The sequence below is a fragment of the Telmatherina bonti genome, assembly GCF_933228915.1.
Source record: "Telmatherina bonti genome assembly, chromosome: 1".
Lineage (NCBI taxonomy): Eukaryota > Metazoa > Chordata > Actinopteri > Atheriniformes > Telmatherinidae > Telmatherina > Telmatherina bonti.
Window position 1 is genome coordinate 220,919 of NC_136619.1, and position 14,082 is coordinate 235,000.

The window sequence follows — 14,082 nt, forward strand, 5'->3', positions numbered from 1 at the left end:
GAGAAGGAGATGGAGATGGAGAAGGACATAGAGAAGGAGATGGAGAAGGAGATGGGGAAGGAGATGGAGAAGGAGATGGGGATGGAGATGGAGAATGAGATGGAGATTGGCTAGTAGATGGAGAAGGAGATAGAGATGGAGAAGTAGATAGGGAAGGAGATGGAGAAGGAGATGGGGAAGTAGATGGAGAAGGAGATGGGGAAGGAGATGGGGAACAAGATGGAGAAGGAGATGGGGAAGGAGATGGAGGAGGACATGGAGATGGGGAAGGAGATGGAGAAGGAGATGGAGATGGGGAAGGAGATGGAGATGGGGAAGGAGATGGGGAACAAGATGGAGAAGGAGATGGGGAAGGAGATGGAGATGGAGAAGGAGATGGAGAAGGAGATGGGGAAGGAGAAGTAGATGGGGAAGGAGATGGAGATGGAGATGGAGATGGGGAAGGAGATGGGGAAGGAGATGGAGAAGGAGATGGGGAAGGAGATGGAGAAAGAGATGGAGAAGGAGATGGAGAAGGAGATGGAGAAGTAGATGGAGATGTGAAAGGAGATGGAGAAGGAGATGGGGAAGGAGATGGGGAAGGAGATGGAGAAGGAGATGGGGAAGGAGATGGGGAAGAAGAAGGAGAAGGAGATGGGGAACGAGATGTAGATCGGGAAGGAGTTGGAGATGGGGAATGGAGATGGAGATGGGGAATGAGATGGGGAAGGAGATGGAGATGGGGAAGAAGATGGAGAAGAAGATGGGAAAGGAGATGGAGAAGGAGACGGGGAAGGAGATGGAGAAGGAGATGGAGATGGGGAAGGTGTTGGAGAAGTAGATGGGGAAGGAGATGGAGAAGGGGAAGGAGATGGGGAAGGAGATGGAGAAGGAGATGGGGAAGGAGATGGAGAATGAGATGGAGATTGGGTTGTAGATGGAGAAGGAGATGTAGATGGAGAAGGAGAAAGGAAAGGAGATGGAGAAGGAGATGGAGATGGGGAAGGAGATGGAGAAGGAGATGGAGTTGGGGAAGGAGATGGAGAAGGAGATGGGGAAGGAGATGAAGAAGTAGATGGGGAATGAGATGAGATGGAGAAGGCGATGGAGAAGTAGATGGGGAAGGAGATGGAGAATGACATGGAGCTGGGGAAGGAGATGGAGAAAGAGATGGAGATGGGGAAGAAGATGGAGATGGAGAAGGAGATGGGGAAGGAGATGGAGAATGAGATGGAGATTGGGTAGTAGATGGAGAAGGAGACGGACATGGAGAAGGAGAAAGGGAAGGAGATGGAGATGGAGAAGGAGATGGGGAAGGAGATGGAGAATGAGATGGAGATTGGGTAGTAGATGGAGAAGGAGATGGAGACGGAGAAGGACATAGTGAAGGAGATGGAGAAGGAGATGGGGAAGGAGATGGGGAAGGAGAAGGAGATGGGGATGGAGATGGAGAATGAGATGGAGATTGGGTAGTAGATGGAGAAGGAGATGGAGATGGAGAAGTAGATAGGGAAGGAGATGGAGAAGGAGATGGAGAAGTAGACGGAGAAGGAGATGGGGAAGGAGATGGAGATGGGGAAGGAGTTGGAGATGGGGAAGGAGATGGGGAACAAGATGGAGAAGGAGATGGGGAAGGCGATGGAGAAGGAGATGGAGATGGGGAAGGAGATGGAGATGGGGAAGGATATGGGGAACAAGATGGAGAAGGAGATGGGGAAGGAGATGGAGATGGAGAAGGAGATGGAGAAGGAGATGGGGAAGGAGATGGAGAAGTAGATGGGGAAAGAGATGAGATGGAGAAGGGGATGGAGAAGTAGATGGAGAAGGAGATGGGGAAGGAGATGGGGAAGAAGATGGAGAAGGAGATGGGGAAGGAGATGTAGATCGGGAAGGAGTTGGAGATGGGGAATGGAGATGGAGATGGGGAATGAGATGGGGAAGGAGATGGAGATGGGGAAGAAGATGGAGAAGGAGATGGGGAAGGAGATGGAGATGTAGAAGGAGATGGAGAAGGAGATGGGGAAGGAGATGGAGAAGGAGATGGGGAAGGAGATGGAGAAAGAGATGGAGAAGGAGATGGAGAAGGAGATGGAGATGGGGAAGGAGATGGAGAAGGAGATGGGAAAGGAGATGGAGAAGGAGACGGGGAAGGAGATGGAGATGGGGAAGGAGATGGGGAACTAGATGGAGAAGGAGATGGGGAAGGAGATGGAGATGGGGAAGGAGTTGGAGATGGGGAAGGAGATGGGGAACAAGATGGAGAAGGAGATGGGGAAGGAGATGGAGATCGAGAAGGAGAAGTAGATGGGGAAGGAGATGGAGATGGGGAAGGAGATGGAGATGGAGAAGGAGATGGGGAAGGAGATGGAGAAAGAGATGGAGAAGGAGATGGAGAAGTAGATGGAGATGGTGAAGGAGATGGAGAAGGAGATGGAGATGGGGAAGGAGATGGAGAAGGAGATGGGGAAGGAAATGGAGAAGTAGATGGGGAAAGAGATGAGATGGAGAAGGGGATGGAGAAGTAGATGGAGATGGTGAAGGAGATGGAGAAGGAGATGGAGATGGGGAAGGAGATGGAGAAGGAGATGGGGAAGGAAATGGAGAAGTAGATGGGGAAAGAGATGAGATGGAGAAGGGGATGGAGAAGTAGATGGAGATGGTGAAGGAGATGGAGAAGGAGATGGAGATGGGGAAGGAGATGGAGAAGGAGATGGGGAAGGAAATGGAGAAGTAGATGGGGAAAGAGATGAGATGGAGAAGGGGATGGAGAAGTAGATGGAGAAGGAGATGGGGAAGGAGATGGGGAAGAAGATGGAGAAGGAGATGGGGAACGAGATGTAGATCGGGAAGGAGTTGGAGATGGGGAATGGAGATGGAAATGGGGAATGAGATGGGGAAGGAGACGGGAAGGAGATGGAGAAGGAGATGGAGATGGGGAAGGTGTTGGAGAAGTAGATGGGGAAGGAGATGGAGATGGGGAAGGAGATGGAGAAGGAGATGGGGAAGGAGATGGAGATGGGGAAGGAGATGGAGAAGGAGATGGGGAAGGAGATGGAGAATGAGATGGAGAATGAGATGGAGATTGGGTTGTAGATAGAGAAAGAGATGTAGATGGAGAAGGAGATAGGAAAGGAGATGGAGAAGGAGATGGAGATGGGGAAGGAGATGGAGAAGTATATGGGGAATGAGATGAGATGGAGAAGGGGATGGAGAAGTAGATGGGGAAGGAGATGGAGAATGAGATGGAGATGGGGAAGGAGATGGAGAATGAGATGGAGATGGGGAAGGAGATTGAGAAAGAGATGGAGATGGGGAAGAAGATGGAGAAGGAGATGGAGAAGGACATGGGGAAGGAGATGGAGAAGTAGATGGAGAAGGAGATGGGGAAGGAGATGGAGAATGAGATGGAGATTGGGTAGTAGACGGAGAAGGAGATGGAGATAGGGAAGGAGATGGAGATGGAGAAGGAGATGGGGAAGGAGATGGAGAAGTAGATGGAGAAGGAGATGGGGAAGGAGATGGAGATGGGGAAGTAGATGGAGATGGAGAAGGAGATGGAGAAGTAGATGGAGAAGGAGATGGAGTTGGGGAAGGAGATGGAGAAGGAGATGGGGAAGGAGATGGAGAAGTAGATGGGGAAAGAGATGAGATGGAGAAGGGGATGGAGAAGTAGATGGGGAAGGAGATGGGGAAGGAGATGGGGAAGAAGATGGAGAAGGAGATGGGGAACGAGATGTAGATCGGGAAGGAGTTGGAGATGGGGAATGGAGATGGAGATGTGGAATGAGATGGGGAAGGAGATGGAGATGGGGAAGAAGATGGAGAAGGAGATGGGGAAGGAGATGGAGATGGAGATGGGGAAGGAGATGGAGAAGGAGATGGAGAAAGAGATGGGGAAGGAGATGGAGAAAGAGATGGAGAAGGAGATGGAGAAGGAAATGGAGATGTAGATGGAGATGGGGAAGGAGATGGAGAAGGAGATGGGGAAGGAGATAGAGAAGTAGATGGGGAAAGAGATGAGATGGAGAAGGAGATGGGGAAGGAGATGGAGATGGGGAAGGAGGTGGAGATGGGGAAGGAGGTGGAGATGGGGAATGAGATGGAGAAGGAGATGGAGAAGGAGATGGGGAAGGAGATGGGGAAGGAGTTGGAGATGGGGAAGGAGATGGAGAAACAGATGGGGAAGGAGATGGGGAAAGAGATGGGGAAGGAGATGGGGAAGAAGATGGAGAAGGAGATGAGATGGAGAAGGAGATGGGGAAGGAGATGGAGATGGGGAAGGAGGTGGAGATGGGGAAGGAGGTGGAGATGGGGAATGAGATGGAGAAGGAGATGGAGAAGGAGATGGGGAAGGAGATGGGGAAGGAGTTGGAGATGGGGAAGGAGATGGAGAAACAGATGGGGAAGGAGATGGGGAAGGAGATGGGGAAGGAGATGGGGAAGAAGATGGAGAAGGAGATGGGGAACGAGATGTAGATCGGGAAGGAGATGGAGATGGGGAATGGAGATGGAGATGGGTAATGAGATGGGGAAGAGATGGAGATGGGGAAGAAGATGGAGAAGGAGATGGAGAAGGAGATGGAGATGGGGAAGTAGATGGAGAAGGAGATGGGGAAGGAGAAGAAGATGGGGAAGGAGTTGGAGATGGGGAAGGAGATGGGGAACAAGATGGAGAAGGAGATGGGGAAGGAGATGGAGAAGGAGATGGAGATGGGGAAGGAGTTGGAGATGGGGAAGGAGATGGGGAACAAGATGGAGAAGGAGATGGGGAAGGAGATGGAGATGGAGATGGAGAAGGAGAAGTAGATGGGGAAGGAGATGGAGATGGGGAAGGAGATGGAGATGGAGAAGGAGATGGGGAAGGAGATGGAGAAAGACATGGAGAAGGAGATGGAGAAGGAGATGGAGAAGTAGATGGAGATGGTGAAGGAGATGGAGAAGGAGATGGAGATGGGGAAGGAGATGGAGAAGGAGATGGGGAAGGAAATGGAGAAGTAGATGGGGAAAGAGATGAGATGGAGAAGGGGATGGAGAAGTAGATGGAGAAGGAGATGGGGAAGGAGATGGAGAAGGAGATGGGGAACGAGATGTAGATCGGGAAGGAGTTGGAGATGGGGAATGGAGATGGAAATGGGGAATGAGATAGGGAAGGAGATGGAGATGGGGAAGAAGATGGAGAAGGAGATGGGAAAGAAGATGAAGGAGATGGGAAGGAGATGGAGAAGGAGATGGAGATGGGGAAGGAGATGGAGAATGACATGGAGATTGGGTAGTAGATGGAGATGGAGAAGGAGATAGGGAAGGGGATGGAGATAGAGATGGGGAAGTAGAAGGAGATGGAGAAGGAGATGGGAAGGAGATGGAGAAGTAGATGGAGATGGAGAAGGAGATGGATATTGAGATGGGGAAGGAGAAGTAGATTGGGAAGGAGATGGGGAAGGAGATGGAGAAGGAGATGAGATGGAGAAGTAGATGGAGAAGTAGATGGGGAAGGAGATGGAGATGGGGAAGGAGATGGAGATGGAGAAGGAGAAGGAGATGGAGATGGAGATGGGGAAGGAGAAGGAGATGGAGGAGGAGATGGAGATGGGGAAGGAGATGGAGGAGATGGAGGAGATGGGGAAGGAGATGGAGAAGGAGATGGGGAAGGAGATGGGGAAGGAGGAGAGGGTACAAGGGTCTTCATCTGAAGAAGAGGAGGACCATACTGAACAATGTCTGGAGCACTACAAGGCAGCACCACTTATCTGCATTCTCCCCAGGAATGGTGGTGCGCACATGAAGCGTCACACAGTGAGATGGCTCGCCCTGCACGCAAGTACTTAGCAACACCTGCCAGTTCGATACCATCTGAAAGGTTGTTTTCATTGTCTGGACAGGTTGTTCAGAATAAGCGAGCTTCCCTGTTGCCTGAAAATGTCAACCGGCTTGTCTGTTTGAGTAACTGGCTCAAACAAAACTGGCTCTTTTGCGGACGCGCTGACGTTGCGGTAACGTATTGTGTCATTTCCTGTTTCCCTAGCGTGTATCACTGCGGATTGCTACGAGCCGTTGGCTCCTTTAACTTCTTTCTAACTTCTATCTATTGTTAACCAACCACTCACTTTAGCGCACAATATCTTCCCAAACCACTGTTCTATATATTGCATTTATTTTTGGGATCTTTGGCTTTCTGTTTACTGACTTAAACAGCTCAAGCACTCGGTTTTAGCATGGCTGCTAGCTCTCTTCCCACACCCCGGTCCCCTGCCTTTTCTTGCTCGGTGTGTCTGATGTTTAGCTACTCCTCCTCCTCCTTTAGTGATAACGGTAGGTGTATTAAGTGTAGCAACTTGGCAGCTTTGGAGGCGAGGCTCTGCGAGTTAGAAGCCCAGCTCCGCACTCAGTTAGGGAAGCAGTTAGTCAGCAAGCCCCCATTAGCCAGTGCGGAGCTACCAGCCAGGGCAGCTAGCCCACCTAGCGGTCCCTCAGCAGTTCCCGCGCAGCCGGGAGCCGAGGCGGGCTGGACGACGGTCAGGCGGAAGCGTAGCCCCAAACCAAAACCCACTGGCCACCACCGACCTGTTCACGTTTCTAACAGATTTTCCCCGCTCGGCGACACACCCGCTGAGGCAGAAACCCTGATTATAGGTAGTTCCATAGTCAGAAACGTGGCTCTAGAGACACCGGGGACCATAGTCAAATGCATTCCTGGGGCCAGAGCGGGCGACGTCGAATCGTATTTGAAACTGCTGACTAAGGCTAAACGTAAATACCGTAAGATTGTAATTCACGTCGGCGGTAACGACACCCGGTTACGCCAATCGGAGGTCACTAAAATGAATGTTGCTTCGGTGTGTAACTTTGCCAAGAGCATGTCGGACTCCGTAGTTTTCTCTGGTCCCTTGCCAAATTTAATCAGCGATGACATGTTTTGCCGCATGTCATCCTTCAACCGCTGGTTGTCTAGGTGGTGTCCCGATAACAACGTGGGTTTTATAGATAATTGGAGCGCTTTTTGGGGAAAGCCTGGTCTTATTAGGAGAGATGGCATCCATCCCACGTTGGATGGAGCCGCTCTCTTATCTAGCAATATGGACTCTTTTATTAGTCAGCTAAATTGACAACTCAGGGTTGGGACCAGGAGGCAGAATTGTAGTCCTACACACTTTTCTGCAGCTTCCCACCTGCCGCCGCCCACCCAAAACCCCATTCCGACCTTATACAACTCCCCAGCAGTAAGAATTAAACAACACAAAAACACTTCTGGGGTTAATCGTGAAAACCTCATAAAAATAAAAACAATGGATCTAATAAAATCTGAAAATAAGACAATAAAGTGTGGCCTACTGAATATCAGATCCCTCCCAAATAAGTCTTTATTAGTCAATGACTTGATAGGTGATCACCACATTGATTTATTCTGTCTTACGGAAACCTGGTTACAGCAAGAGGATTATGTTAGTATTAATGAAGCTACGCCAGCTAACTATTTAAACTTTCACATTCCTAGAACTACAGGCAGAGGAGGAGGTGTTGCAGCTATTTTTAAGTCAGAATTTCTAATTAATCCTAAGCACAAAACTAACTATAAATCCTTTGAATTCCTGACATTAAATTTATCTCATCCAAAATGGAATTCAGAGAAACCGCTGCTTTTAGCATTAGTGTATCGCCCACCTGGACCTTACTTCGAGTTTCTGACCGAATTCTCTGATCTCTTGTCTGAGTTAGTGCTGACTACTGATAAGGTCATTGTACTAGGTGATTTTAATATTCATGTTGACCATGAAAATGATAGTTTAAACATTTCCTTTAGCTCTATTCTAAACTCAATTGGGTTTTCACAAAATGTCCATGGAGCCACTCACTCTCATGGTCACACTCTTGATCTGGTTCTAACATCTGGTATTGAGACTGATAAGCTCAAAGTATTTCCTCAAAACCCTGTCTTGTCCGATCACGTCTTATTAACCTTTGAATTCACTTTATTTGATTACTCACTGACCAAAAATAAATTCTACTATAGTAGATGTTTATCAGACAATAATATTACAAAATTTAAACAATCAATTGAATCAATTTTTTCCCCTCTACCATGTGTTAGCATGACTGAGAGTCCCCCTTTAAGCTTTACTCCTGCTCAGATTGATCAACATGCTGATACTATAACAGCTTCAATGCGTACAACCTTGGATAATGTTGCTCCCCTAAAGAAGAAGAAATTAGGTAAGATTATGAAGGCTCCCTGGTTTAATTCCCAGCTTCGAGCTCTAAAACAGGCGTCAAGGCGTTTGGAAAACAGATGGCGTTCATCAGGACTAGAGGAGTCTCACTTAACCTGGAAAGAAAGTTTAACTGTAAACAAAAAAGCCTTACGTACGGCAAGAACAGCTTATTATTCATCATTGATAGAGTAAAACAAAAACAACCCTGGGTTTCTTTTCAGCACTGTAGCTAGGCTTACTAGGACCCGGAGCGCTGTGGAGCCATGTATTCCTTTCTCACTTAGCTGTGATGATTTCATGTATTTTTTCAGGAATAAAATTGACACTATTAGAGATCAAATCCACAATATTCTTCCTTCTACTTATAATGTTGAGCCTGTTGTGGTCTCCGAAGCATCCTTAGAACCAGGATCTGACTTGTGTCTAAATAGTTTCTGTCCTGTCCAACCCTCTGAATTAACTAAAATAATAGCTTCATCTAAACCATCCACCTGTATCTTAGACCCTCTCCCAACGAGCCTCTTTAAGGACATTTTCCCTTTAATTAATACATCTCTACTAAATCTTATCAATATGTCTTTAGTGACAGGATATGTACCACAATCATTTAAAACTGCTGTAATCAAGCCTTTACTTAAAAAGCAATCTCTGGATCCAGAGGTGATAGCAAATTATAGACCTATATCTAACCTCCCGTTTATGTCCAAAATTCTGGAGAAAATAGTTTCAGCTCAGCTACATGCCCACCTGAGCAGAAATAATTTATGCGAGGAGTTTCAGTCAGGATTTAGAGCTCATCATAGTACTGAGACGGCATTGGTGAAAGTTACTAATGACCTTCTTATGGCCTCAGACAAAGGACTTGTGTCCGTACTTATCTTGCTTGATCTTAGTGCTGCATTTGATACAGTCGATCATAACATTCTGTTACAGAGACTAGAACAGGTGGTTGGAATTACAGGTACAGCATTAAGCTGGTTTAAATCATATTTATCTGATAGACTTCAGTTCGTTCATGTAAATGACAAGTCCTCCTCATAAACTACAGTAAGTCATGGAGTTCCTCAAGGTTCTGTACTTGGACCAGTACTCTTCACGCTATATATGCTCCCTTTAGGCAAAATTATTAGACAGCATGGAATAAACTTTCATTGTTATGCAGATGATACTCAGATATACTTATCCTTTAAACCAGATGAAACAAATCAGCCGGATAGGCTACAAAATTGTCTCATAGACATAAAGACTTGGATGGCTAGAAATTTTCTCCTCTTAAACTCAGATAAGACTGAAGTAATTCTCGTTGGATCTGAAAAACTCAGAGCTAAATTTTCCAGTTTTGTAATGAACCTGGATGGCATTACTTTAGCTTCCAGTGCTACAGTGAAAAACCTTGGAGTAATATTTGACCCTGACCTGTCCTTTGGCCCACATATTAAGCAGGTTACTAAAACAGTCTTCTTTCATTTACGTAATATAGCCAAAATTAGGGACAATCTGTCTCAGAGTTATGCAGAAAAACTGGTTCACGCTTTTGTTACTTCGATACTAGATTACTGTAACTCTCTATTACTGGGCTGTCCTAAATATGCCCTGAAAAGCCTTCAGCTGATCCAGAATTCTGCAGCCAGAGTCCTGACCAGAACCAGCAGGAGAGATCATGTTTCTCCAGTTTTAGCCTCTCTTCATTGGCTGCCTGTTGAATCTAGAATAGAATTTAAAATCCTTCTCCTTACATATAAAGCCCTCCACAGCCAGGCACCACTATATATCAAAGACCTCATTGTTCCTTATATACCAAGCAGAGTACTTCGTTCCCAGACTGCAGGCTTACTTGTGGTTCCTAGAGTCTCAAAGAGCCGAGCAGGAGGCAGAGCCTTTGGTTATCAGGCCCCTCTCTTATGGAATAAGCTCCCAGTTAGTGTTAGGGAAGCAGACACCCTCCCCACCTTTAAGACTAGGCTGAAGACTTATCTTTTTGATAAGTCCTATAACTAGGGATGGTTAGCATCCCTTAGTTATGCTGCTATAGGTTTAGACTGCTGAGGGACATTTCCTGATACACTGAGCTTCTTTCTCTTTATCTCTCTCTTTTATTCCCCCCCCCCAATAACAGTGGAGCATCATTAAGATGTATGTCTCCTGTCTCAGCAGGTCTCCCTGGCCGGGAGTAGCAGTTCCTGTTGTCTGTTGTCTTTCTGTCCTCTTCCCCCCACACAGCAGAGGCAGATGGCTGCCTGTCCTGAGCCGGGTTCTGCCGGAGGTTTCCTTCCTGTTAAAAGGGAGTTTTTTCCTTCCCACTGTCGCCAGTGTGCTTGCTCAGGATGGGAGATTGAGTTGGACTCAACTCAATCTGTTGGTTTCCTTATATAGGCTGTTATGAATTGGCCTTCATTATGTTTTCCCCTCTGTCTGTAAAGCGTCTTGAGATGGCATTGCCGTGATTTGACGCTATATAAATAAAGTTGAATTGAATTGACTTGAATTGAAAGAAAAGAAGTAATAGGCTGGCACTTCTTTTCTGTAAATGTTTTTGGTTAATATTTATTCATTCTGGAGAAAAGTTAATGGCTGAGTTGATAAGCCTCTGCTAGTATGTTCACAGGAAACGTAAGAAGGAAAGGTTTAAGCCATGGTTTACCTGCACTATAGGCTGAGTCCTAGTTTACAATGATGTGCACTTTATTTTATATTAACCTGTTTATCCCTTACAGAACTGTGGAAGGGCATTTTTTATAATCAGTTTCCCAACCAAATGTAGTCATTTGTTTACTGACAGATTCTGCTTCAAATGTGAATGACTGCATTAAGTGAGCATGTTAGTGTAAAATATAACATAATATAAAATGATCTCTTTCTCTTGTTGTTCTCTGTTTTCTTTTCTGTTCTTTTTATGTCCCTGTTCTGTCCTCTCCGGTCTGGTTTTCATTGTAGCTTCCCAGAGGTTGAGGCTATAGCATTGAAAGTTGTACCAAATGAAAGCTAATAAAATGTTCTTGCATGTGGTTGTAAACACATTAACACCTGAGTAAATTTGAACTAATTTTAATACACAAACAATGTCAAACATTCATATGTTTTATGCTTGGAAAGGATGGCATCATATGACATAACTTTATCTCAAAGTTGTTACTTTTAGTACACGTACATCACAATTTATCACTAATTATGTTTTATCTCTTTATTTGCAATCGTCAGTTAAGATTGATTTGTTAGGATTTGTGAACTGCTGACATCATGGCATCTGAGAGACAACTGTGCAGCAAGAAAGTGGTTAGCGATACAAGTGAACAGGATGAACCAGCTGAAAGGAGAGGAAAGGTGGCAACTCCTGGCACAAGGGGCAGCTGGGGCAACCCAGCTCCAGCATCAGTCAACTTTCTACTAATCGCCAGGTGTTCCAGTATTTCCAGCATTTGAGGAATGAGAACCTCAACAGTTACAGTCAACCTCTGGGAAGCTACATTGAAAACAAGGATGTAATGTCCTGAATTTTGCATTGTTTTTGAAAAACGTCAACAATAAAACTACATGGCTCTTGAGGCAGGCATAGCCAAGGTCCAAGATCAAAATTACTGGTATATTTATTTAAGTTAGACTTTGGAGAATGGGAAAAATATCAGTTTGCATATGTTTGATGAAAAAGGTCAAATTTGAAGAGGTCTAATGCAGCCGCTTGTTGAAGGTTTTGTGGGGGGGTACAGGCCCAACGATATGGAGCATCCTGCTGCAAAAACTGAATGACTTGAGTCCCCTGAGGAAATAGTCTGCTCACCAGACACCATCAGTGATTGTGGACCACACCAGTTTATTGTCCTCTGGCACACCCAGGAACTTATAAGATGGGACCATTTCCACATCTTTCCCTCTGATGCAGACTGTGGAGGGTGCGTGGGGACTTGCTCCTGCTGAAATCCACCACCATCTCCTTTGTCTTGGTCACTTTCAGCTGCAGGTGATTCTCCACACACCACCACACAAAACTCTCCACACGGTCCCCATATTCATCCTCCAGTCCATCTTCCACGCAGCCCACCATGACCGTGCCATCCGAGTACTTCTGGAGGTGACATGCCCCCCCCCCCCCCCCCCCCCCCCTCGCTGGCTGAGCTGCTGCTGCGGTGAAACCTTAAGGAAGTGTGGGAGTGAAGCTCTGTTAAACACCTCGTAGTGATCGATGCAGTGAGATAGGCTATTTATTAACTAATTAACAAAAAATACAGTGGTGTATAACACCTATATGTTCTGTCAGCAGGGGGTTGTTGCTCCATCACACATGAGCGCGGGATGTTTGTGTCTGCTTTGGGCCAATCAGATGGAGGGGAAATGACCCCGTCAGGAAGCTCCGCCCAGCTTCTAGTCCTACATGCTGGTTTGAGGATAATCCCACTAAGTTTTACTTGTTTTGTCCCAACTCCTCCCACTCACTTCAGCAGCTCATATAGAGCTTCATGTTTGCATCCATTTTCTCTGAAAAATGAAATTCTTGTGGCAAAACAAATGTTCCAAATGAAAACTGACATGTCCACTGTATGGAAACACACAGTTTTGGGGCAGATACTTTTTTTTTTTTTTTTTTTTTTAAATAATCCAACATTTTTAGACACAGTAAATGCATTGGTCCTTCCTTATCTCTGACTGTCGCCACAGTGAAGCTTTGCGCTACATATGCTTCGTCATTTTTCCTCGTTTTAGCTTTCGGGTGACTTTCGTTTGTCTCATTATCACCATCTCTCTTCCCCTTTCTTTTCATCCCTGTTAAATACTTTTTCAGGGAGTCTTCGCATCATCTCCTGCTCTGTGCTGTGTGGATGCTCGATGCAAAAGAGCACACTGAAAAGTGAGAGCGTCACTGCCACCTTCTGTAGTGAATGTGCAATTACATCTTTCTAGTCCCTCAAACACATTTCTCGGTGTCCCATCCACCCTCCTGGCATCTCTCCACCCCCCATTTGAGAAGGACTGCACTAAAGCAAAGTGTCTGTTTGTGTCAAACTGTTCAGAAAGATTCGACTTAATCTGACTGACGAGTTGAAGTAACATGTCGTGGAGAGTCTTGATCCCTTGCTCTTGATCTGATCTTAATCTAATATGAACACAGCAGCACACACACATGGACAGGAGACAGGCGAGGCGCCGTAGTGAATTAAAAGATGCAAAAGGTAAAAAAAAAAAAAAAAAGTGTGTATATATATATATATATATATATATATATATATATATATATATATATATATATATAGGAGATGGATATATATACATGTGTGTGTGTGTGTGTGTGTGTGTGTGTGTGTGTGTGTGTATATATAGATATAGTGATTCGCTCAAGTGAGAGCTGGAGATCACGACCAGATGAAGCCAACAGGACCACGTCATCTACAAAAAGCAGGGACCCAATCCTGAGGCCACCAAGTCGGCTCCCCTCAACACCTCGGCTGCGCCTAGAAATTCTGTCCATATAAGTTATGAACAGAATCGGTGATAAAGGGCAGCCTTGGCGGAGTCCAACCCTCACCGGAAACTAATCCGACTTGCTACCGGCAATGTGAACCAAGCTCTGACACCTGTCATACAGGGACCGGACAGCTCGTACAAGGGGGTCCGGTACCCCATACTCCCGGAGTATCCCCCACAGGAACCCCCGGGGGACACGGGCAAACACCTTCTCCAGGTCCACAAAGCACATGTAGACTGGTTGGGCAAACTCCCATGCCCCCTCCAGGACCCCAAAGAGGGTATAGAGCTGGTCCCCTGTTCCGCGACCAGGACGAAAACCACACTGCTCCTCCTCAATCCGGGATTCGACTATCCGGCGGACCCTCCTCTCCAGGACCCCTGAATAGACCTTACCAGGGAAGCTGAGGAGTGTGATTCCCCTGTAATTGGAACACACCCT